Genomic DNA, 27,344 nt, shown 5'->3' with positions numbered 1-27,344 from the left:
TAAAAAGTCTCCAGATCCTGTAAATTCTTTGGTTGCCTATTATGAGGTGCATGTTTGAGTTCTCCCAAAAGTGGCTCGATTTGAGGTCAGGAGACTGACACGGCCACTCCAGAACCTTCACTTTCTTTTGCTGCAGCCACCAAAGGGTAGACATGGTCTTATGTATCGGATCATTGTCATGTTGGAAAGTCCAAGTGCGCCCCATGAACAAGCCGCTGGCTGACTGCAAATTCTCCTCCCAGTATATTTTCTGATAAGATGCTGCATTCATCCTGCCATCAAGTTTGACTAAATTCCCTGTGCCGCTGTAGCTCACACACTCCAAAACAGGAGAGATCCATCTCTGTGCTTCTTGGGAGGGATGGTGTCAGACTCTTCCTAGGCCTTATTGACTTCTCTCCAAACAGCATTTATGGTTGTGACCATAAAGTTCAATTTTGGTTTCATCACTCCAAATTATTTTGTTCCTGAAGTTTTGAGGCTTCTGTAAGTGCTGTTTGGTGTATTGTAAGCTGGCTGTTGTGTTGCATTGGTGCAGCAATGGCTTTTTTTCTGGCAACTCTACCATGCAGACAGTTTTTGTTCAAGTATCTCCTTATTGCACATGCTGAAACACCCACACCACTTTGTTTCAGAGAAGCTTGTATTTTGTTAGAAGTTGCTTATGGGATTTTGTTTGCATCCTGACAATTTCCTGCCAGTTGTCTGAAATCTTTCTTGGTTTACCTGACCATGGCTTAACACAGTGGTTCTCAACCTTTTCATCCTGGACACACCTGACAGATGGTTCTCACATGCATGACACACTGAGCATATGACCGTCACGGGGCTATATGTAAACATACACTCTGCATCCATGGGAACTCCCTTGACCCCTAACAATGGATGCAGAGCAGAACTAGGGCATTACCCATAGAACTCACCATGCAAAAAAAAGATGTTCTGATGACATCTCAGTAAAAGCAAAACAAAATCCCTTTACTACCAGGCACAATAGCCCTCCTTATGAAAAGTTAATTTACCACTAATGCATATCCTATTGAGAAAACACAACAAATAAGATTGATACAATTGCCTACGTGCTAGTAAAATACCTCACCTCTGGCACACATAGAGAACCTACCTTCACCAAGTACAGAAAGACCACACATTATAAATATGGAGACAAACTGGAATAGAAAACCAGAAAAAGCCACTCTGCATGTAGTGCAAACCTGGAGAAATATAGCACCTAGCACAGTCCCAGGATCTGCAATAATGCACAGAAACTAATCTGCACAAAGTTACACCTGCATTATGGAACACACAACAACCCTATCTATGAAAAGGCAACACTACAAATATTAAATCAAGTCCTAAACACTAATACACCTCCTATTAGGAAAACAGAACAAGCCTAACTGTTATAGATCCCCATGCAGAAATAACTGTAAAACTATATTAATAAATGTTTCAAAACAGCTGATGAACAGAATAACGTCAAACAATTCAAACTCATAAAAATTATTAAAAATTGTCCAAATGTCAATAAAATATTTCAAAACAGCAGACACATCACATAATACTCAATAATTAAAATGGCAGTCAATCAAGAAAAATTTAAAATGCCACCGTTACTTACCCTCTCTAGCAACTCTCCTACTCCTTTTTTTTTTTTTTTTTTTTTTTGTTGAAAGCACATAGCAGCGGCTGCTGAAGCTCTGTCCTTATGGTCCTCTTCTTTAGGGCCCACAAGTCTCTCTCACACATTTTAACACACACCAATTAAACCCTACGACCAGTCTCTGTCTCTCACACACACTTTACTTAGAGCCCCAATACTGTGTTCCCCTTTAATTTCACAGTACAGATTTCCCAGTGCTGCCGCTGCCTTCTCAGCCACACTGAAGCAGCAAACGTTTATTTTATAAAAAAAATATGCCACAGCACTTAAGCCTTTCTTCTGGCTGTCGGGATATCCCTAGGCTCCCGCGGCCCCCATCTACCTGCTTTTACAGCCACTGGGAGCTCCAATTGCCCCATCTGTAATCAGCATGGCTGAGTACCACTTTTAATTTAAACGCGGTTCTGCCGTGCTCACTGTTGCACGGGAGAGGGGGAATCCCCGGAGCAACTGGCCTCTTCATGCTTGTGACTCACTGCTGCTTTGGGGAATCACTACTCTATCACGATTCCTGGTGCGGCTGGCCTTTTTTCTTTTCCTTTGTGGCTCACCGCTGTGTTTAATTTCAGCACTTCCAGCCCGTGGCAGCCACGGGCCTGGATACTGCCACGCCTCCCAGCCCTACCGGCCAATCAGAGGCTTCCTCCTCCCACTGGCAGGAAGAACTGAGGAGGCTTCCAATTGGCGAGCAGGAAGAAGGGAGGAGGTTTCCCATTGGCCCGTGGGGGAAGGAAAAAGGTAAAGGGAAGTATAACTGGGGCTGTGGGACACCGGGAGCTGCGACACTCCAGTTGAGAAGTGCTGGCTTAACATAACCCATAATCTTCCACTTGATCAGTTTGAACAATACTGATTGGCATTTTCAAATCTTTGGATATCTTTTTATATACTCTTCCTGATTTATAAAGTTTAACTTCTTTTGCTCGCATATCCTTTCACAATTCTTTTGCTTTCCCCCCATTCTTAGTAAACACCAAAGTCTGTGTAGTCCTGGATGAAACTCATTGACTATTTTACACTAATTTAGTCAAGGCACAGATGTGGATACCAACCCTTCAGTGTCAACTTGAGTGTATTATCAGCTCAAACATTCAAGGGTATGCAAACCTTTGAGCAGGACCATTTTATTTCCCTTATTGCTATGGTTTGTGTAATGATTGTGCTATTTTGTAATGATTGTCTTATTTTTTAATGTTTTTCAAATTAAGCTATGGTTTCTTAAAATGCTTTCTTACAAATTCTGTCAGGGATATGAAAATCTATGAGCACAACTGTACCTCTACTCACTGTTGGAGGTTGCTAGTGTTGTGCTTTAAATGCAATTTGTGTTGTGGGCTCCCGGTTATATTAAGGTACTGGTGCTGATTCTATAGTAGTCTGGTATTATAAATCACATTAGATACGTTTTACTGCTAATTACAGGAACTATGCAACTTTTGAAACATCTGGTTGATTTCATTCTAAATATGAGATTTTGTATTGTGTGCAGTGACATTCCAAGGAAAATCTTATGAAATTCAAGCAGCATTTGCTTTTAGGTAAATTACCCAATGTTGGTAAAAGAAAATAGCCAGTATTTGAGTTTCATAAACTATATTCACCTATCTATAACTGGGGTGGTAACAAACAATTCAGTTCATCTGGTAAACTAATCCCCCCCCCCCCTTCCCTAGGATAACCATTCATAGAGGGATTTAAGTTTTTTCACTTTTTCTTGATTTCAGCTCCTGCAACAATAACTTATTTCCACTCCATACGTAACTTTTTTTTTTTTTTTCTCTTGTGGAAGAGTAGAAGCTGGCAGGCTGACACAGACAGGCAATTCACAGGACGGACTTCCCGGCTACTGACCATTTCGCTGGTAAGTAAGGATTTTGTGTTACAATCCCCAAGCTGGTCTTCCCTCAAATTGGGGCAATATCCATTTAGCTGTTAATTCACAATTAGTGGTTTTTGGTTCCTATGATACCTCTGCCCTGAGCTGAAAGGGTTCTACCCAAAGTCTGGATTTCTGCACATTGCATAGCTATTTTGCAGTGACTCTGGTACTGGTCAGAGTGTCTTCTTGGTCTTCTCCTGGTCTGTCATGTTCTCATGTAGTTTAAGAATTGTAAATGTGGATCACACCTGTGTGTAGATGGTAAAATAGGACTGTGTGCTATAGACCATGGAGAATTTTTTTTCTTGAGCACCAGGAAAGGATCAGAATTCAGAGTCTCCGCACTTCATATGTGCAGGACCACACTGAACAAGTCAGACGAGGGTGGGGAAGAAACGTTTTCCTCAGGGGGTTGAGAGCATCTAGGTGACTGGGAGATACTGGGGAAGGGGGGGGGGGGCAGGCAAGGGTCCTGGAGGGGAAGGGAAGACACACAGACTAGAAATATTGACAGTTTCTTAGCATCCAGTCAGATGAATCCAGCACACATGGGTTTATGCTCCCCTACCAGCAGATGAAGAGTAAACTGGCATCACAGTATATAACCCCCTCTACTGACAGCCTGCCATTATTCTCCATCTCCAGCAGATGGTGGACGTGCATCTCCCTTCTGGGGATTGCTTCGATTTGAGAAAAGGAGAAAAATAATTTGCCCTGCTTTCCTGCGGTGACACCATAAGGTCCCTCTCCCCAGGTGACAATTCCTGAGGTGATTTCCATGGTCTCTGCGGTATGCCTTGGTCTGGTAGCTGGCTTTTGAGCCGGCGTGGACTTAGCTTCTTATGCAGCTGAAAGGCAGTAGGTGCAGGAAGCAGAGCATAGCAGAGACAGCAAATGCTCCCACCCCCTGCAGCTGGAGACCATCTCTGTGCTCAGCTAGGTAAGGCTGAGCTCAGCAAGTATTTATTTTTAATTAAAAAAAAAATAAATTTGTTGCAAAGATAGTGAAGGAGAGTCCTTCCTCCCAGTCTCCCCATTCTGATGTTCGTCCCACTCCATGGGAGGTTGAGGGACATGAGCATCCTCTGTTGGCTAGGCCCCGCTCTAAGGTTTTCTTGGTTGCACGCCACGAGGTAAGAAAAGAAATTAAATTGCCATACTGAGTCAGACCAAGGGTCCAAGCCCATCATCCTGTTTCCAACAGTGGCCAGTCTATGCTTACAAGTACCTGGCAAACACCATGCTACTGATGCCAGTAATAGCAGTGGCTATTCTCTAAGACAAATTGATTTTAATGAACTTCTCCAAGAACTTATCCAAACCTTTTTTTTTTTTTTTTAAACCCAGCTACACTAACTACATCATTTTACAACAAATTCCAGAGCTTAATTGTGTTTGAGTGTGAGAAGTATGATTTCCTAGCGTATAGCCAGATGGACTCAGGATGAATGGGTTATATGCTCCCCTGCTAGCAGATGGAGACTGAGTCAGGTTTGAAAGCTGATGGTCACCTTAGATATAACCCTGCAGTAACCTCAGACCTCCAGTATCTGTCTCCTAGCAGATGTGGATGTGCTTTACCTACACCAGCATTAGTGGTATAGCGGGATTGCACTACTCGTTAAGAAGAAATTTTACTTAAATTGGAGAAAGATTGAACCCCCCTCTCCTGTAGTGATACCTAAAGGTCCCTCCTCCAGTTGAGAATTCCTGAAGCGATTTTTGAGATCTCTCACAGGTGTGCCTTGGTCTGGTAGCCGGTTTCCGGCATGGACTTTCTTGCTGAAGCAGCTGAAAGGCAGCAGGTGCAGGAAGCTGAGCGCAGTGGTAATGGCCAAAGTTCTCTCCCTCCGCAGCCAGACAGTGTCGGTGCTGAGCCCAGGTAAGTAAAGAGAGAAGAGGATTCCTCCCAATTCAGAAACATGGAAGGCCTTCAGTAAGTCTTTCCTCCGATCTCCTTGCTCTGTGCCGTACCAATGATGTTCCCAGTCTGTTGGGGCAAGGGAAGATGGCTTGTGAGCGCCCCTCCGATGGGCTAGGCTCTGCTTCAGGCTCAGTGGGCACTCCTTGTGGCAGGCCTCGGTGCCGCCATTTTATGCGTGGTTTTGTGCGTCGCCATTGCCCTCCATAGTCAGTATGCGTGGTGTGGGCCGGTTCTGCACATGTGCTATGGGGCAGATTTTAATACCTACATGCAGGTGTAGATTTGTGCGTGCAACCGGCACGCACAAATCTACGCCCAATTTTATAACTTGTGGGCGCAGCCGCGCGCATGTTATAAAATCCGGGGTTGGCGCGCGCAGTGGGGTGCACACTTGTGCACCTTGCAAGCGGGGAGCCCTACCTATACCCCCCCCCCCCCAATACCTTTTGTTTTGCAAGTTGCACCTGCCTCCGGGCAGGTGTAGGCTGTGCATGCCAGCCATCCCCCAGCCTAGAGGCCCTACGGAGGCCTCTGGCCACGCCTCACCCCTTTTTTTTTTTTTTTTTCCAAGCCCCGGGACATATGTGCTTCCTGGGGCTTGCACGCGTCGCCGGGCCTATGCAAAATAGGCTCGGCGCGCGTAATGCTTTTTAAAATCTGCCCCTACATGCCTTACGTTGCGCGTACATGTGTGCATATCTGTGCGCACACAGGCGCTTCTACTTGTGTGCTTCCGGACAGATCTGTGTGTACACTATTTTGGGCGCCAGCCAGCTGGATCACTCAGTTACTATTTAGCATGGCTCGAACAGCAAAGAAACACAAGGACATTCTTTGTGATGCCTACCATATTAGGGCTACACAGTCTGACCTGGAGTCCTACCTATGCCAGAATTGTGAGGAGGCCTAGGGAGGATTGGACTCCCAGAACTTTTCCAAGCCAGGCTACTCCCATTCAGAAGATGGATCTGCCACGATCCTATCCAGTAGCACCCCAGATCTGTGTAATCCCGGGGCTGGATCTACCTCTGGAGAGGGCAATTCAGCTGCACCTACCCTGGTTCCTCCGGGGTTAGGTATGGACCTGGTGGAATTTTTCCAAGGCCTTCAAGCCTTTGTACAGGCACAGTCTGTGTCTTCTACCCCTGTCCAAACCAAACCCCAGCCAGGAAAGCCTCTGCTTCTCAGCTCTATCAGTATGCCTCGAGACCTGCCTCGTTTCACCAAGAGTATCCCTGACAGGGACCCAGATGCAGACTTGTTGGAGGATGGGGAATCCCTGTACACTTGGAACCATATCTGACCACAATGCGGTTTTTCCATAGAGACGAATTGCCAGCTCTGGTTTCCCAAACCTTGAAGACTCTGGGAGTTTCTGGCACAGACCCTGTGACGGAACCAAAGAACCACCCCATGCTGGTGTCTCTACAGAAAGCCTCTTGCTATCTTCTGATGCTGGAAGCCATCCAGGAGTTGATTGACCTGGAATGGTACACCCCAGATGCCAGCTTTAAAAGAGGTCGGGCATTGGAAGCTCTGTACCCTCTGGATCTGGTGGCCAGAGAACACCTGTGTTTCCCCAAAGTGGATGCCCTGCTTTGCGCTGTTTCAAAGCGAACTATCCCAATGGAGGGAGGAGAGGCCTTAAAGGATGCAAATGACCGACAGCTGGAGTCCATCCTTAAGCATCTGATACAACAGCAATAACACTGCAGATTGCTTCCTGTTGTGCCCTGGTGGCGCGTTTGTGCTTGCTTCTCTTCAAAGAGAGGCAGGTAACTCTCTGGATTGCCTTCAAAAGAGGCTATGGAGCCCTCCTCTGTATTTTTAGCCGATTACGGGCTCTGACCTAGTCCGTACCTCAGCCAGAGAAGTGGCCTCAGTGGTGGAGGCCAGAAGACAGCTATGGCTGCGGAATTGGTCAGCTGATGTGACCTCTAAGGCAAACCTTATAAAGATGCCTTTAAGGGATCCCTCCTATTTGGCAGCAAACTGGAAAAGCTGGCCAGTGGCGTGAATCTCCTATGCCTTGGCTACTGGAAGATAAGAGAAGGAGGTCACAGCACCCCTTGCCTATGAGGGATCTGTCTAGGAGCTCCCAGCTCTTTCTGCCCTACAGGAACTCATTTCAGGCATCTCTGTCCTTGGGAAGGTCTCAGTCCTTTTTGGAGTTGACAGCCGAAGAGAAGGGCTGGTTAAGGTTCAGGTTCGGCCCAAACTCCCCAATGAAGTTTTGCCGACCCATCCATGGGACGAGGAGATAGGGCAGGGGTCGGGAACCAATGGCTCGTGAGCCAGATGTGGCTCTTTTGATGGCTGCATCTGGCTCGCAGACAAATCTTTAATAAAGTAAAAATCTAACAAAACCCCCCACCCTCCTGACGCGCCCCCCCCCCCCCCCCCAAGACCTGCCAAAAGTCCCTGGTGGTCCAGCGGGGGTCCGGGAGCGATCTCCTGGACTTGGGCTGTCGGCTGCCAGTAAGCAAAATGGTGCCGACGGCCCTTTGCCCTCACTATGTCACTGGGGTCGACCAATGGCAGCGGTAGCCCCAGTGACATAGTGAGGGCAAAGGGCCGTCGGCACCATTTTGCTTACTGGCAGCCGACAGCCCAAGTCCAGGAGATCGCTCCCGGACCCCCGCTGGACCACCAGGGATTTTGGCAGGTCTTGGGGGGCGTTGTATTTTGGCTCTCACAGAATTACATTTTAAAATGTGGCGCTCAGCCAAAAAGGTTCCTGACCCCTGAGATAGGGGGTCGACTATCCCTCTTCTAGCGATGGGTCGAGATCATGTCTGACAAATGGGTACTGGATATCATGCGAGAAGGGTATGCGCTGGGGTTTCGCAGCATCCCTCGGGACATATTCATGATGTCTCCATGCCACTCCCAGCACAAAAAGCTAGCAGTGGAATCTACCTTGACAAGGCTCCTCAACTTGAGGGCTATAATTCCAGTACCTGCGCCCTAGATGGAATAGCACCCTGCATTTTCCTATTTCATCATACCCAAGAAGGAGGGCTCCTTTCGCCCCATCCTGAATATTAAGAGAGTCAACTGTCATCTAAGAGTAATTTATTTCTGCATGGCAACTCTACCCTCCATCATAATGGCCTTACAACTGAGGGAGTTCTTAACCTCTCGGAGGCCTACCTCTACATTCCAATCCGACAAGACTACCAGCATTTCCTACGTTTTGCAGTGCTAGGCTGCCATTATCAGTTCCAGGCGCTGCACTTTGGTCTGGCCACCGCCCCAGAGCATTTTCCAAAATTATGGTGGTCATGGCAGCAGCACTGAGGAAAGAAGGAATCCCAGTGCACCCAGACTTGGACGACTGGCTGATCTGGGCGAAGTCGTTAGAGGAGAGCCTCCAGGTGACAAGCAGGGTGATGACCCTGCTTCAGGAGTTTGGGTTGGTCATGAACATGGACAAGAGCAGTCTCAAGTTCTCCCAGTCCTTAGAGTATCTGGGAGTCCGGTTCGACACCAAACAGGACAAAGTCTTTCTTCCACCCTCGAGGAAAAGGAAGATGTCAAGTGCACCGGTTGACAAACACCATACGCCCCAGGGTGTGGAGCTATCTTCAGGTCCTCTGGCATCAACCTGGAGGTAGTAAAGTGAGCGAGGGCACACGTGTCCATTCCAATGCTCCCTGCTGTCACATTGGAATCCTCAGTCTCAGGACTATGCAATTCACCTACACCTGCCGATGGAACTACATTCTTGACTTCAGTGGTGGCTGCAGGTAGCCCACCTGAGCAAAGGTATAAGCCTGTCCTCTCCGGAATAGCTAGTTCTCAAGATGGACGCAAGCCTCCCGGGGTGGGGTGCTCACTGTCAGGAACTGGAGGCCCAGGGCTGTTGTATCAAGGAAGAGGCACGCTGGAACATAAACGGCTTGGAAGCCCAGGCAGTCAGATTAGCATGTCTACAGTTCAGCCACAGGCTTCAGGGTCAGGCAGTTTGTGTGATGTTGGAAACGCAACAGTAGCCTACATCACCTGCCAGGGAGGAACCAAGAGCCAGCAAGTGTCCCTGGAGATAGACCACCTTGTGGAATAGAACCTACAGATTATCTCTGCCTCCCACATTGCAGGAAAAGACAATGTCAGAGCAGACTTTATAAGTAGAGAGAGTCTGGATCCAGGAGAATGGACATTCTCAACCAGAGCCTTTCAGCTGTTGGCAGATCACTGGTGTCTCCCATCCATCGACATGCTGGCTTCATCTCACAATGCAATGGTCTCCTGATTCTTCAGTCGCAGAAGAGATCAGTGATCCCTGGGGATCGACACCCTTGTTAAGGCTTGGCCAGAGGAGGACCTGCTATACACCTTCCCTCTGGCCCCTGCTGGGCAAGGCCATTCGCAAGATAAAGCACCACAGGGGACTAGTCTTTCTAGTGGCTCTGGATTGGCCCAGACATCGGTGGTATGCAGAGGCTTCTGGTGGAGATACCACCCCCCCCCCCCCCCAGTGCCTTCCTCCACACAGGGACCTGCTCCAGTAGGGTCCGATCCTTCACGAGTATCCGACTCTGTTTTGTCTTACAGCTCGTCGTTGAAGACTTGACTGAAGCATGGATATTCGGCAGCATTAATTTCCACCTTGCTCCACGCACTGACTTTCGCGATGTCCTTAGCGTATGTGTGGATCTGGAGAATATTTTGTGGTGTGGAGCTGCCCCTTGGATGACCAAAATCCTTATGATTTTAGAATTTTTACTGGACAGCCTGAACAAAGGGTTATCCCTTAACTCCTTGAAGGTCCAGGTAGCAGCGCTCTCCTGTTTTAGAGGCGCAGTGAACAGAACTCGCCTGTCAATGCATCTGGACTTGGCCAGTTTCCTGAAATGGGTTAAACACCTTCTACCTACCTTACGGTGGCTGGTTCCCTTATGGAATCTTAAACCTAGTGTTGGATGTTTAGCAGGGCCTTCCTTTCAGCTGCTGCACAGTCTATCCCTGTGCCTGTTAAAACTGAAGACTTTCTTGGTGGCTATGTGCTCAGCTTGTCGTATGTCTGAACTACAGGCATTGTCAGGAACCATAACTCCAGGAGCGCTACAGCTTTGCACCGTTCCTTCTTGCCTAAGGTGGTCTTGGAGTTCCACTTGAATCAGTCATTTCCTTACCATCCCTAGATGGACTCAAGGACATGGAAGACTACCACCTCCTCTGCCATTTAAATGTCAGGCTCTTAGTGCAGTAGTATCTGGAAATCTCAGAACCGATGTGCAAGACAGACTGCTTGCTTGTTCTTCATGGTGGAAGGAAACAAGGTGAGGAAGCTTTGCGAGCTACCTTAGCTTGCTGGATCAAGGTGGTGATCACGGGAGCTTATGTAGAGGCAACAAATCAGGTCTCTCCTTCACATTGCAGTTCTGTGTTTTTTTTTTTTCCTTTTTCAGTTTCAGGTGATATTTTTTTTCTTCTCTCCTGTTCCCATGGCAATGGAGAAGTGCCGCAGGGCACCCAAAGGTGGTGGGTGGGCTGCCAGTTCGAGGGCACCGATGGCAGGGCACCTTTCAATGGTCAGAGCTGCTCCTACTAAAAAAACTCAATTCTGACCCCAATATACTGGTCAATTACCGCCCCATCTCCAACCTGCCCTTTCTAGCGCAAATCCTCGAAAAAATTGTCAACACACAACTTACTGACTTCCTTGAAAAATACAACATTCTCTCTCCCAACCAATTTGGCTTTCGCAAACAGTGCAATACTGAAACCCTGCTGCTTGCACTCTGACTCCATTCTCACAGGATTAGACAAAGGACGCTCCTATCTACTGGCAATGCTTGATATTTCAGCCGCCTTAAACACCATAAACCACAATACCCTTATGAACCGCCTCCAGGAAATAGGCATCTCTGATACCCCCCGAGCTGGTTTGTCTTACCTCAAAAATAGACAATATAAAGTCAAGTTCATGAATAAGGAATTGTAAGCCCATAACCTATCCCATGGAGTTCACAAGGCTCAGCCCTCTCCTTTACATTCTTTAACATATATTTACTTCCTCTCTGTCACCTGCTATCCGAACTTGGCCTCAGATACTTCATATATGCAGATGTCCAAATCATCATCCCCATCACTGACTCCTTACACAATGCCCTTAAAACCTGGGATACTGCAATCACAGCTATTAGCTCATTCCTCACTAATATCAACCTCGCCATAAATGATGATAAAATAGAAATAATGATTATTTCCCCACTTCGTAAGCATAATACTACCTTGCCCCTAGTCCTCCCTCTTACAATCACCCCTGCACAGTATGCCAAAAACTTTGGCGTCACTATCGACAACCAGCTTAGTTTTAAAAAAAACATATCAATAATACTATAAAAGACTGTTACTTTAAATTACACACACTAAAAAAAAATTAAAACCACTCCTCCACAAATGCGACTTTCGTACAGTCCTTCAATCCCTAATACTAGCAAAGATTGACTACTGTAACTCTCTCCTCCTTGGCCTCCCCAAAGCAACCATCCTCCCTCTACAAATGCTGCAATACGCAGCAGCACGCATACTTACCAACACTCGCAGATCTGAACACATCCCACCTGTCCTCAAGGAACTACATTGGCTACCCATTGCTGAATGGATAAAATAGAAAACACTAGCCATTATACACAAAACCCTATATACAGAAAATATGCACTGACTAAATAACGTCCTGTCCTTCCACAAACCGATCAGACCACCCGGATCTCAACATGCTGCCAAGTTACACATGCCTTCTCATAAAGCCACAATCCTTACCTCTACCAAGGAGCATGCCCTGTCCTTAGCTGGCCCCACAACCTGGAATGATATGCACCCTGACTTATGCCAGGAATCATGCCCCAAAAAATGTAAACAAAAAAATTAAGACGTGGCTCTTCTTACAAGCCTTTCCCTGAATTTACCCAATTTCGCACAACAAAGTAATCTGCAACCATTGTAGATGCCTTTCTTTACACTTTTATAATTATCTCTTGCAATGATCCTTTCCTTTCCCCTGCTCAACTATCTTTTAGCCAATTTTTGGAATCCCTCTCAGCTAATTGACTTGTTTTAACATGTTTAACTTGCTTAAATTCCTTTAACTACTTGTATGTTTAATAGCCTTCATCACCATTACTATCATACCCTTTTAGAGTGCTACAATTATTAGTTATTTAATATCCTTGACTACCTTATTACTAGTCTGTTTTAATATTTCCTATGGGCCATTACTATCTTTCTTGTTAGATATAAACTGATGTGGTGATTTTCACTAAATGAATGTCGGTATAGAAAAATCCGCAAATAAAATAAATAAATTTTACCCTACCAGGTTAAAGCTCATTCTACTAGGGCCCAGGCAGTATCCTGGGTGGAAGCTAAACTACTATCTCCCATCGACATCTGCCGAGCAGTGACGTGGTCTTCCTTGCACACCTTTTCCAGGTTCTATCGCCTGGACATTCGGTAAAATGTCTCCCAATCCCTAGATCAGGGCATCTATAATCTTGCTGGGATTCAGTACTTATGTTTGGTTGAGTACAATTATGGTTATCCATTTTTAATAATGTTTTTCAATAGTATGTCCATGATGGCTTGTAAAGAGAATACTGGAGGACTGAGGTCACTGCAGGGTTGTATCTAAGGTGACAGCTTTGAAACCTGACTCAGTCTCCATCTTATAGCAAGGGAGCATATAACCCATTGGTCCTGAGTCCATCTGTCTACACTAAGGAAAATGAAATCAGGTAAGTAATTTCTTAATTTTTTCCTATATGTAACAACGTGCACTTGTCCACATTATTTCATCTGCCATTTGGATGCCCAATCTTCCAGTTTTGCAAGGTCCTCTTGCAAATTATCACAATCTGCTTGTGATTTAACTACTCTGAATAATCTTACCTGCATATTTGATTACCTCACTTGTTGTATTCCTTTCCAGATCATTTTTAAATATATTGAAAAACCCTGGGGCACTCGACTGTTTACCCTTTTCCACTGAGAAAATTGACCATTTAATCCTACTGTTTTCTGTCTCTTAACCAGTTTGTAATCCACGAAAGGATACTACCTCCTGTCCCATGACTCTTTAGTTTTCTTAGAAGCCTCTAAGAAAACTCCTTCTGAAAATCCAAATACACTATATCTACTGGTTCACCTTTAAAACATTTTTATTAACCCCTTTAAAAAAAAATGAAGCAGATTTGTGAGGCAAGACTTCCCTTGGGTAAATCCATGCTGACTGTGTTCCATGAAACAATGTCTTTCTATATGCTCTGATTTTAATCTTGACAATAGTTTTCACTATTTTTCCCAGCACTGAAGTCAGGCTTACTGGTCTATAGTTTTCTGGATCGCCCCTGGAGCCTTTTTTAAATATTGGGGTTACATTGGCCACCCTCCAGTCTTCAGGTACAATGGATGATTTTAATGATAGGTTACAAATTTTAACTAATAGATCAGAAATTTCATTTTTTAGTTCCTTCAGAACCCTGGGATGTATACCATCCAGTCCAGGTGATTTTCTCTTTTTAGTTTGTCAATCTGGCCTACTACATTTTCCAGGTTCAGTGACTTGATTCAGTTCATCTGAATCTAATCACCCTTGAAAACCATTTCTAGAACGGTATTTCTCTAACTTTCTCATTTTACATATATTAGATTTGTGAATTGCAAAAAACAAAAAAGGCCTGAGCAATCAACATAAGAAACATACATAATAATATTGACAAGATTAGACATGGTTAAAGCAGAAAGACAATCATAAAATTTAAAGTCTTCTGTCTAAGACAAAAATAAAACAAAAAAAAAAGTCAAAATCTGTAAATAAAATATTTCACAGTAAAATAATTACAAATAAGCTAAATTAAACAAAGGTTTTAACCTGTTTCCTAAAAAGTTCAATTGACTTTAGGCAAGCAGATTCAATTAGAAGAGAATTCTATAAGGTAGGTCTGGCAATGGAAAAAGCACATTCATGGGTCATATGTAAACGTGCTATTTTTGGTGAAAATCTGGAGTAGATCACGTTGCAAAGAACGAAGGGCTCTTGTAGGTTGGTAAACTTTTAACATTGAGTTAGCCCAGTGGCATGTCTGGTCATTTTAAAAATGAACATTGCAACCTTATATTTAGTTCTTTCCTGTTTTGATAAACAGTGCTGTTCAGTCAATATAGGCATGATGTGTTCAGTCCTCTTTAAACCCAATAGTACTTGTGTGGCAGCATTTAATAGCAGCTATAGCAGACAAAGGGTAGAATAAGGATTACTGAAGTACAAGCTATTGCAGTAATCAATGATAGGAAAGATGGAGGCTTGTAGTACTGTGTGAAAATCTGAGTCATAAAGCTATTATCTTACGCCGGTGAGGACACGAAGCCTATAAAAGCCGTGTGCAATGACTTGTTTTGTTTGAGGACGGCAGGACAGAGTGTCATATAAAATCACACCAAGACTTTTAATGTGACTCTTAAATAGGGAATGAGAGGTTATTGATAGTGAAGAGTGTAATATGGACTTTGTACTGCTAGAAATTCTGTCTTGGACATGTTGAGTGAGTTTGTGTTGCATCCATTTGAGAATTGTTGAAAAACAAATATTTAGATGTTCTAAGATATCGTCCCAAGATGGGTGACTAGGGATGACATCCTCATTAGTAAACACACAAGCAAAGAATTCATTGAGGGCCGGATTTTAAGATCCATGCGCATGTTATAACATCCAGGGTCAGTGCATGCAAGGGGGTGCACAATTGTGCAACTTGAGCACTTCGAGCTGCACGGCCTTGGAGGGAACTTTCCTTCCACAACCCCCAGCCCTACCTAAAACCCCATTTATCTTATAAGTTGCACCTGCCTCCGAGCAGGCGTAGGTTGCGCGCTCCGGCCCTGCCCATGCCTCGCCCCGTATGTCCCAGGGCTTGTGCACGTCGCCAGGCTTATGCAAAATAGGCTCAGCACACACAGGAGTGGGTTTTTGCAGCTACGTGCATAATCCTTTTAAAATCAGCCCCTGTGTCTTTCTGCAATGGCCTTATCTTCCCTAAGAGCCCCTTTAATCTCTCGGTAATCTAACAGTCCGGCCGACTCCCTCACAGATTTCTTGCTTCGGATATATTTTTAAAAGTTTGAGTTTTTGCCTCTGTGGCCAACTTCATTTCAAATTCTCTTAGCCTGTCTTATCAGTGTTTTACACTTAACTTGACAATGCATATGCTTTTTCCTATTTTCTTCAGATGGATCCTTCTCCCAATTTTTTTAAGGATGTTTTTGGCTAAATAGCCTTTTTCACCTCACCTTTTATCCATGCCTGGAATCGTTTTGCCTTCCTCAAATGCAATGGTTTTTTGCGTCCACCTGACAGTCAAGTGATTCCTGATTTCGGCGGGCAATCACCAAAAATGGAACCACTCAATGTCCTTATTCAGGCCACCAGGAATGACTGATTTCAATTGAAAGATCCACTTTTTCTCACATTGTCTCAATGTTTGAATGCGATTCCCGCCCCGCCAATGTTGATTAATGATTTCAAGCACTGTCCACTTAATGCATGGAATACCTCTGGACTGCGCTTCTAAGGTTGTATTTTTAAACAATGTTCACGCCTGTTATACACTTTTAACCTTTTGCAGCTGCACCTTTCAGTTTTATTCTATTTTCCTCATTTTATATGTTTCCCTTTTGAAAATTTAGTGTTAGAGCTGTAGATTTACATATTGCCCTCCCAGTCATTAGTTCAAATTTGATCATGTTATGATCACTATTGCCAAGTGGGCCCCACCACCGTCATCTCACCAAATCCTGCGTTCCACTAAGAATTAAATCTAAAACAGTTCCCTCTCTTGTTGGTTCCTGATCCAATTGCTCCATGAAGCAGTCATTTATTCCATCCAGGAGTTTTATGTCTCTAGCATGTCCTGATGTTACATTTACCCAGTCAATATTGGAGTAATTGAAATCTAACACAAAGATTCTCTTAATGAAAAATCCCACGATTGAAATGAACTTATATAGAAAGACGTGGTATTTGATAGTTTTGAACAATCACAACGCTATATAAATCTTTTTATCAATTTTTACAATGTATATTTAAGGACCATCATACCACCCCCAGTGCTCACAAGTTATACTTGCACTTTCTGCACTTTCACAGGGTCATGTTTAATCAATTGGTCCAGATGACATCAATGTTCAATTTTTTCATTTTTTGCTGTATAATAAAAAGGCAACTTTCCTTATTTCCAGGTTATCAGGGTTGCTTATCCCGGGGCTGTCGGAGGCACTTGTCCGACGCGCGCGTTTCGCCAAGGCTGCTTCAGAGACATCCAATTCAAGCTCTCCAGATCCAGCACTTCCCCTTGCTTGGCGGGGTATCTAAACAGCATTTATTTCATGCAGAATGCTGCAGGTCCATACATTTTTCTAAGATGAAAAAGCTTATAGTTAAGAATTTTTAGTTTTAGTGGTATATAATTTTAGCAAAGCAATATTTAACGATGTGTTTTTGCAAGTGGGAAAAAGGAACAAATTAATCTGACTCACCGGACGCCGACGCCGTCTCCCTGCTCAGAAAATTTCAGCAGTGAGGCGGCTCGGGCCGGTCTGATTTTTAAATGCAATGGTTTTTTGCGTCCACCTGACAGTCAAGTGATTCCTGATTTCGGCGGGCAATCACCAAAAATGGAACCACTCAATGTCCTTATTCAGGCCACCAGGAATGACTGATTTCAATTGAAAGATCCACTTTTGCTCACATTGTCTCAATGTTTGAATGCGATTCCCGCCCCGCCAATGTTGATTAATGATTTCAAGCACTGTCCATTTAATGTCATCGAACTCGTGTTTGCATTCCTTGAAATGAGAAACCAAAGGTTCCTCAACCCGGTTAGTATTAATACAACACTTATGTTCGGTAAGACGGGTCTTGATTTTCCTTTTAGTCATGCCCACATAAGTTAAGGGACATGGGCAGAAGATCGCGTAAACAGCATGAGTCGAGTGGCAAGAAGATTCAGGCACCAAGATTGTCTTTCCTGATGCTGTGGTGATGTGGGTCTGAGATGATTTCAATGGACAGAGTTTGCATTTGGGGCAAACTTGAGTCAGTTCAACGTTTATTACAGGTTTTGAGCAGTTTGAACGTACAACGTGATCTCGGATGTTTTTGCCTCGAATATGCAATTCGTAGGGGTTGATTGAATAAAGGGTGGATTTGCTGAATAATCTCTGAAGCAGCCTTGGCGAAACGCGCGCGTCGGACAAGTGCCTCCGACAGCCCCGGGATAAGCAACCTTGATAACCTGGAAATAAGGAAAGTTGCCTTTTTATTATACAGCAAAAAATGAAAAAATTGAACATTGATGTCATCTGGACCAATTGATTAAACATGACCCTGTGAAAGTGCAGAAAGTGCAAGTATAACTTGTGAGCACTGGGGGTGGTATGATGGTCCTTAAATATACATTGTAAAAATTGATAAAAAGATTTATATAGCGTAGTGATTGTTCAAAACTATCAAATACCACGTCTTTCTATATAAGTAATTGAAATCTCCCATTACTACACTGCCAAATTGGTTAGCTTCCCTGATCTCTTAATATTTTATCATCTTTCTGATCATTTTGGCCTCAAAGGCTTTTCGCATGCTTCTTAGGCGGCCCTCTACAGGATTGTTTGGCATGTGAGTCTGGCTCTGCGTTCAGTTGTGCATCCATTTTTTTTTTCTGGATGTTTAGTTGGGCCATCCAAGTTAAGCATTTTTTGTATGCCTGTCCTTTGAGCAGCAGTTATTCTACAGGTGTCTAGGTATAGGACACCCACCTGTCAGATGCCTAGAATCTTTTTAATATTAAAAAAAAAAAAAAAAGCCAGCTAATGCATGCCTCCAGCTTTCCGCTCATGGCACTTTCTGCCATAATGGCACCTATTCCTAAGAAGCTTAATTGCTTGTCATATTAGGGCATCTCAGCAAGGAGTGCCCACTAACTTATGCAGCACTGTTTGGAGGCTCAGGGAGTTTTATTCTCTTCTGATTTCACTAAGCATGGATCTTCCCAGCCAGCTGTAGGTCTGGGTAAAGACAGCTCAGATGGAGCGCCTGATCTTGGATCTCCCCTAACTGACTGTTCAGCAGGGGATGGTAGTTCAGTGAGTGCGCTCCAGGTGTCTCCTAGTTTGGATACTTCTACATTTTTCCTGGGTAGAAACGTTTTTTTCCAAGGGTTGCAATCCCTTTTTCAGGTGCAGTCCACTGCTCCTAGAGAAGAGGAGAAAGTAGGGACCTTCTCTTGAGCGCAGGAGTGCTCCTAGAGCTACAGCAGATAAGGATCCAGATGGCACGGATGATGACGCGGATTCCTGCTTATCTGAAGGATGGTGAAATTCTTCCAGGTCTAGAACCATATAGAACTATGCTACTGTTCTTTCATAGAAATGAGCTGCCAGCTCTGATCTCCCAGACCTTGGATGTGCTTGCGATCTCTGGGACAGATTCTGTATCTGAGCCGAAGAGAAATCCTCTTTGGTATCCTTGCATAAAGCCTGTACCGTCTGGATCCAGTTGTAAGAGGGCGCTTACATTTCCGAAGGTAGATGGACGTGTGTGCAGTCTCCAAGTTGACCACTATTCCTGTGGAAGGAGGAATGGTTTTGAAGAATGCTTATGGCAGGGGCCTATTCTTCGCAAAGACCCAAATCAATTTTGTCTTATAGTTTGGCCCTTGAAAGGGCTCGCTTGCTGAAATGTGGCTATTCCGTGGCAGTGATTTCCACCTTACTAAGAGCAAGAAAGTTCTCCACTTCCTTGGCCTATGTGCAAGTTTGGAGACTGAGGTCTGGTGCAAGGATCAAGGTACTGTTCTTTTCTTGATTTAAGGTTCCACTCATTTTGGAATTTTTGCAGGATGGCTTGACTCTCAATTCCTTGAAGGTACAGGTAGCGGTGCTGTCCTGTTTTAGGGGTCCGGTAAATGGTGAATCCTTGTCAGCTAATTTTGATATGGCCCGTCTTCTGAGAGGCATGAAACATCTTCAGCCTCCCTTGCAGTTTCTGGTGCCCTTCTGGTCTTAATTTGGTATTGGACTTCTTGGCAGGCCCTAGGTTTAGACTAAGTACTCTCTCCTTATGGTTGTTGTCCTTGAAGATGGTATTTCTGGTGGCAATTTGTTCTGTGTATAGGGTTTCCAAACTGCAGGCCCTGTCTTGCCAGGAACCATTCTCCAGGTGACTCCAGGAGCAGTACAGCTGCGTACTCTTCCTCCCTATTTATTGAAGGTGGTCACTGAGTTTCACTTGAATCAGTCCATCTCCCTGCTGTCCTTAGAGCGAGATGAAGAGGAGTATTGTTGCGACCCTTGGATGTCAGGAGGCATATTGTCAGATATCTCAAGGTTATGGAACCCTTGCAGAAGTCAGACTGTCTGACCTTCATGGCGGTCTTAAACAGAGCTAGCTTTGTGGGCTGCAATAACTCGCTGGAGTAAGGAAGTAGTCATGATTGCATACGTGGATGCCAGAAAGCCATTACCTAGTCAGGGTTAGGGCTTCCACTAGAACTCTGGCAGTGTCATGGGCTGAAGTTATTTCCTTTTCTTTAGGACAGTCAGATGAATCCAGTTTCCTTCCCTTGGCTGCCAAATGATTGTATTTATAGTTCTCCTGTGCAGCTACATGTTTCAGGGATTACTGGTAAGTGTTAGTCCAGTTCTTAGACTAGCATTATTACATTCTTGTCTGAGCTTAGTGTTGCCTGTTGGTTGAGTATTGAAATGGTTATCTGTTTCTGATCGTTTTTTGCTAGTCTGTCCACAGTTGCTTTTGAAGAGAATACTGGCAGGCTGTCACTAGATGGGGTTATATACTGTGGTGTTAATTTACTTAGTCGTCTTCTGCTGGTAGGGGAGCAAAAACCCATTTGTTCTGGATTCAACTGACTGTCCTAAAGAAAAGGAAATTTCAGATAAATTGTAATTTCTGTTTTTCATAAGTATTATTGACTGTATCTTCAACAACTCTGGGAGTCCTGCTCCCCCCTCTGCTTTTCACCAGCATCTGTTCCCCCTGCCTGTTCATGGGGTTGATAGAGAAGGGGATCAGACATAGGAAGTCTGCAGTGAGATGGGAGTTGGACATCAGAGGGCCATGGTTGAGGGAGAGGGAAGTATTGAAGTGTGGTGGAAATTGACATTGGAGGTCTGCAGAAGGGAGGAGATGTGGACAAATTATATCTATAGGAAAATCGTACTCACTTGCTCCCGTCTCATCAAGGTCTCACCTCTTACTGGCTTCCCACCTATGGGCTTTCTTAGGCTGACAATACCTCTGGCTGCATTGCCAATATAAGACTTGCATAGCTGCCTGGCCACATGAGTTGAAGCAAGCAGACCTCTTTGCCAGCCAACACCAACTTTCAATTGTGGACCATTAACCTTCCCCAAATGCCACCCATCAGCAGTGAAAGCACATTCAGATGCTACCTGCATGAATACAGATACTGGCACCTTGAGCATGTTCAAAAAATCTCTGGTCACATTTCTTACTGTTGAACTCATGCACTGCAAGATCCGCAAGAGGAAGTGCTGCTCTGATTTTTGCAAATATGCACTTTCAGGGCCAGTGCAAGGGGATTCGGTGCCCTAGGCACATTCAGCCTTGCGCCCCCAGTCGCAGCCCTGACTCTAGGAGCAGGGACCACATGCCACCACTCCCCCCACCTTCCCAACCTCACAACACCTGGTCCAGCAGGGAGCCAGGGAGCGATCTGCTCCCAGGTCGTCGGCTGCCACTAACCAAAATGGTGCCGGTGGCCTTCAGCCCCTACCATGTGACAGGGGCTACTGGTGCCATTGGTTGGCCTCTGTCACATGGTAGGGGCTAAAGGCCACCAGCGCCATTTTGGTTAGTTGCAGCCAAGGCCCTGGGAGTGGCAGATCGCTCCTGGGCCTTCTGCTGGACCACCAGGGAGTCGTTGGGAGGATGGCCCAATGGGGGGGGGGGGGGAAAACAGGGTGAGAGGGCTGGGCAGAATTTTGAAGGGGTACTTTTTGCCCTTTCAAAATTCTGTCGCCTGCAGTGGCGGCGCCCTAGGTGCACAGGCCTAGCTCGCCTAGTGATTCCTCTGGCCCTGTACACTTTCCATCCTCTGTTAAGGTTGTGAAAGTGTGCTTTTTTAGTGGACACTGATTTAAGAACCATTGTCAATACCATTATCTCAATAATTGCTATATTGCCTTATATCTGGACTTACCCCAGGCAACTTTGATCTTTGCAGCTTGTAAAAAAATGCTGCAGCACAAATAGTCACCAGAATCCCTTTATGACAACATATTCCTCCTGTTCTTTTAAAGCTCCACTGGTTGCCCGTATGTTGGAGAGTAAAGTTAAAAATTCTACTAGTTTTTAGAGGTATTAATGCTGCTTTGAAAATTTACCAGCCTGAGATCAGCATACCAGTATTTAATGTGTCTTCTCCTTCAACTGATTGATTAGGCTTGCTGAATTCCATGAGTGCTTTTTTTTTTTGTCTATTCTTATGGAACAGTTTTGCTTGGGATCATCAAAAATGAAGTATCCTTGCTGAAATTTAGAAAACTATTAAAAAATGCATTTATTTCAGCAAGTAATCAGTGCTAGACAGTCTCCGAATTTGCTGCTATACCTTTGACATACAGTCCTAAGACTGATGCATCATGTTCTGTGGGTAATTTTTGTTTTGTTTGATTGCATTGAACATGTTTTACCTTCTTTATTTAAATTTGTTTTGCTTTTTTATCTTTTATTTATATATATATAATTTTATCTTTATTTTGCCATCTTTTTTTTTTGCATTTAATTATGGATATTTAACTGTAAACCACTTCAGAATTTTGATAGGCAGTATAAAAATGTTTTAAATATTGATTTTGGTCATCAGTTGGCAAGTAGTCTCAAACTACTTCAGATGATTATAATTGCGGAGATTATATTTTAAACACAGAACGGAGTTTATTCTATTTGACAGCCTGCTTTCTCACTCCAAATGATGTCAAATCTTCACTGAGGTCTACTGTGCAGTTCATACATCTCACTCTGTAAAACTGGCCCCAAAACCTCACTTCGAGTTACTAGCTGGCCTTCCTATAGCGGTATAAATTGGTGACTATTATGTGTGCCACATCAAAGGCTCCCTCTCTCTCCCCTCAATGCAGTTTGTAATCTTTATCGTGAATTACGTTATGGCCGTTTCGGGCATTTCGCACAGCTTAATGCCAGGAAAAAAAGACTTGGTTATTTCTGGTGTTCAAAGCATGCGATAGCGTACATTTATGCTATTGCACAGTGCGATAATGCCCCTCATTTTCATTAATCCCACCCAAACCCCTACCCAATCTCGCCCCTTTGAAAAATTTGCATTCACGCTACGTGCTGCCATAACTATCGCATGTGTTATGGCGTTATCGTGGGCGTTAACACCAGAATGCATTTTGATGAATGACCCTGTAAGTTTGACTAAGAATTTCCTTTGTTTTATCTAAACTATTTTGGAGACTTATCTCAACTGATTATTTTTTGCTCTTATAGCGTCCCCCCCCCCAACCAATCATAAGCACACATTTATCATCAGTCTTACTAACTTGTTTTAAGTTAGTAAGACTTCTCATGATTAAATGTGTTCTCCCTGCAAATAATGAGCCAAAGCTTAGATCTGGTGAAAATTGCAACTGTTATTGTCTCTAGAAGAGTGGTTCTAGTTCTATAAATATTATCATCATCATGGTTACAATAATCCCACATAATATCTAGCTGGTGTGCCTGCAGGGTCATAGAGCTAGGAGAACTAGCCCTCACTTTTAAATTAATCTCAACATGTCTGAATTGTGCCACAGCCAAACAGTCCAATCGCTTCACAAACCAGTGCCAAAGAAAGCAACAGGAATGACTGAACAGCCAGGCCCAGATACCGGCTCCCTTCTCCCAGTCTACATGGTGGTAAAGTGCACCTTTTATCAAATCTGGTCCCACCAGAAATGTATTTATCAGCAATACCAATCCAACTGGGAACTTCTGCAAGGTCCAACCCTGGAGATTATTTACAGGATTGCTTTTCATCTGAAATCTCATTCCAGGAATGAGGTCCAACCTCAAGTCTACTACAAGAGCCATTCCATTAGATCTTTAGGGGAGAATAGGACCAGCAAAGGCTCTAGCATACCAGAGCCCCACAGGCCAAATAAGAAAAATAAAATGCTATCATTAGGACAATTGTAACCATGACAACTTCTAATTCAGTTGAAATTTAAACCAGAAGATATAACAAACCACTAGATAAAACCCGTAAGTCAAGAAATTTCACAGCATTAGACCAAACACTCAGGCTTACCATTCAGGCGAAATGCAAGTGGAACAGAGAGGGAAGTGGTATAATCAGATGGCCCATACAAAAATGGAAAAATAAACTTGCCCTGTAGCAGGCAGCTGTCCACTCCTGCTCCTGGCCAATGCACCTGCTGTGGTTCCCAATTCAGGGTTTAGTATCCTGCCCGGGTGCAAAACAAGGACCATACTCTGGAATTACAATAAAGCTTTTATTACTAATGAGATAGCTGACGATATCTGAGCCTGGTATTTTGTACCGGCCATATATAGAAGTCAGAGCAATAGGGGAACATCGCCAAGCATAAAAATCACATTTTTAGTAAATCACAGGTGCATGCATCCACTTAACCACAAGTGAGGTGAGCTAGTCAGATGCATGAAGCAGCTGCTTGACCACAGGACTAAATGTCAGTCCTATTCTGAGAGAAATGAGACCTACAGGGGGATGTTTAGGTGAGAGAACTTTCCACACCTTGCACATGTAAAATATCACTAGGACACAAGCTAGATGAGAGCCAGAGTTGTGGAAAGATTAGTTGACCACAGGGTCAACTAATAGTGTCACCTGTCAGCTCAGCTTACTGGGAGAACATAAATACCTTTCACACCTAGGCTGTGGTAGCAGGGATGCTTCTATATCTGCTTGCTTCTGCATTTGACTCTTCAGGGCTTTCCAAAACTTGATACCTGCATATCCTAACTTCTGAGAATATTATGTTTCACTCTCCTACACAATTTGTTTCTGCTACAGATTATCAGCTTGAAGAATCTGTATCTTTATTTTAAGACACATGTCTGCCTTAAGCAGTTACAATATTTTCTGGTCTACTTTATTTTAACCATTAGCATTGCTTAACTCTTAACAGTGTTTTATTGCTAGTAGAAAAAGTATATTTTAGCAAAGGGTCAACTGATCTTTAACCTGTGTACCGGTGGTGATGTCACATAAAAGGGGTCTGTCTGAGCTTCCTAGTGGGCAATGATGATCTATGTGTCCGAACTATTGTAGTAGGAGTCAATGAAAGGAAATTTAATAGACAAGACTACATTTCTCCATATTTTAGTAACTAATCACAACCTGCTTTCTAGATGTTGAAGAAATGTAATGTCCAAATGCAGAAGGTGTAGCACTAGGCACATTAGGATCCAAAAAGTGGATTATTAATAAAAGTGGAGTTGCTTTGCAATCCTGTGTCTTGTCACTTTGTGGATCTTAATGTGCCTTCTGCATTTAGACTGTTTCCACTGAGTATACTGCTAGTCTTCTCCATCCTTATTTTTGCTTATTGAAGAAATTTTTTACCCAGCTAGCAATGAAAGACTCATAGTACACAGAAGGGTTGATTTTTAAAACTAGCTTATGCGTCCATGTGTGCATGGTTCACGGCTATAACATGTGCGCGTCTGCATGCACATGCTATAAAATGATTCCCGTGTGCCGGATTTTAATGTCCATGTGCAGGTGGGTGGCCACTTCTGCGTACAATGGGGGGGGGAAGGATTTTACAAAACTAGACACCTCCTCCTGACTTCCAGATCCAATCATTGCAGCATGTCACTAACACCATTGACACTTAATTTATATACTTGCTTTTTCACAATGTGTATTTAACAGTCATTAATCACATTCTATATAACTGTATACTTGTATACTCTATATGCTACTAAAGTTCCCTGTAAAAAGTTGAACACACATACTGTTTCAAAACACGAATAATGTCAAATGTTATTTGTTAAATGTTGTTGTTACTTTCAATGTTCCTTGTAATAAGCCCAGGTCGGACCGCCCCAACCAGGGTAACTTGTTTATTGTAAACCGGATTGATTTGTATTGTATACAGGAATTCCGGTATATAAAAATTAAAAATAAATAAATCAATAAAACACGGCGACGGGAGTAGGATTTTCCCAGCTCCCTCTCAGTCCACTCCAATTAAGGAGCAGACTGGAAGGGAACTTCCTATCCACCTAACTACCACTACCTATTAGATTTTTTTTGTTTTTTGTTTTATAACTTACCTGCTCTTTTGGAGCAGAAGTAAGTTACACGCTTCCCTGGGACAGGGCCTAATGGCTGCTGCCCCAGCTATCCCCTGCTCTGGCCCGCCCTTTTGAGACAGGCTGGCACTTTTTCATGTACCAGGGGATACAAGCGTGGCTGGGCCGTGTTTTTAACCTGCACACAGCCCAGCCATGCACGTATCCCTCAGTTTTAGAATGCACAGTGCTCTGAAAATTTGGGCAAAATTGTTTAGCCTTATAGTATGGGGCAGTTTTTTGTGTAAAATATCACGAGAATAATTCCCTTTCTAATTCTGACTTAAATGGGGCATTCAGCTTCAGAAGAATAATTTCCTGATTGAAATGAGGAATGCAATGCTGACCTGATGGAAAGGAGGAATTGGAAGAGCCTGCAACCTATTGACTCGCCTGGCTAAATGTAGGGCCACCAAAAAAGAGGGAAGGAAAAGAGACATGAGAGTACAGTGGTTCAAAAAGGAGACAATGAAACCTTTTTAAAACTAAATTTAAGGTCCAGAAAGGGTCTAGTCTAGGCACTTGAATAAGAAAATCTGGTGAGTGGAAAGGTCCTTTTCTTTTAACCAGGCTCTTATTTGGAGGTCTGTGAATCCACGGGGAGTGCCCTAGGCTTAGGTTAGGATACAGGAGGATAGAACAGTCTAGACTCTAGCCTTGCTTCACTGAAAGCCTTACTGTTCAGCAATACAAAAGTAGGGCTTCAACTAGAAACAGAAGCAGTCTTGGCATATTCTCTCCTACCACTAGCTCACCAGGGTCTCTGTTCTTCCTGGGTTGGTTTATTCCCTTGCTGAGGGAAATGCCCTGTGACCAGGATTCCCTTCTGGCTGTGCCTTAAGGTGTACCAGAGTAAATGCCTGGTCCTGGTCTTTTAAAGGGGCCTGATGCATATATTCCTTTATAAAATCATTGCTGCTATCTGTACTCTTGGAGGTAATTTTAAAGGCCTTCCAAAATTGAGGAAGCTGAAATACTTTTGATACTAGAAAGCAAACTTTCCCAGTTGCCACAGCTTCTCTATTTTCCTTGGAATCTATTTGAGAGAATAGAACTTTAAATCTTTCGTCTTGCTTAGCCCAACTTAATCATTAAGGCTTGGATCTAAAGTCATAGCCCCACGCTGTCCTTGATTCTTAGGCTGGGGATGGATGGATGTAGGAGTAGAGATGGTTTTGTCACAATATCCTTCTTCTGAGTTTGACCAATCACACAAGGTCTGCTGCAATAGATCTAATCTACATATTTTTAGCACTTGATATAACTACTGAGTTAGGAGGTCCTGTCAACTATCCTGAGCACATTGTGGTGACTGGTGTGGTTTCCCATATACAGAGTGGACACATCTGTGTGGGGGGAGTAAACTACCTTGCAACCCATTTGGTTTGCTGCATCTGCAGTCTTGTCTATCCTTTAAACCTGGGCCGGAAGGTTTCCCAAACAAAAACATATTACCCAGGGCCTGAGAAGATACCTATGTTTTGTGGAGATAGTA

General features: G+C 43.9%; 1 protein-coding gene across 3 annotated transcripts in view; it reads left to right on the top strand.

The window, feature by feature from the left end:
* HDLBP (high density lipoprotein binding protein) overlaps positions 1–27,344 on the top strand; it is a 235,783-nt gene that overhangs the window by 82,808 nt on the left and 125,631 nt on the right. For 2 of the 3 annotated variants that reach the window (XM_029617121.1, XM_029617119.1), the window contains exon 2: positions 3,458–3,524. The gene's annotated coding sequence lies outside the window, so the exon portion shown is untranslated. Of the gene's footprint in view, positions 1–3,452; positions 3,525–27,344 lie in introns of all 3 variants that reach the window. The other variant, XM_029617120.1, reaches the window with a different exon arrangement.

Source organism: Rhinatrema bivittatum, chromosome 9, assembly GCF_901001135.1.
Source record: "Rhinatrema bivittatum chromosome 9, aRhiBiv1.1, whole genome shotgun sequence".
In the NCBI taxonomy this organism is placed as follows: Eukaryota; Metazoa; Chordata; class Amphibia; order Gymnophiona; family Rhinatrematidae; genus Rhinatrema; species Rhinatrema bivittatum.
The sequence above is the reverse complement of the archived record's forward strand: the minus strand, read 5'-3'. Positions and strand labels throughout refer to the sequence as shown.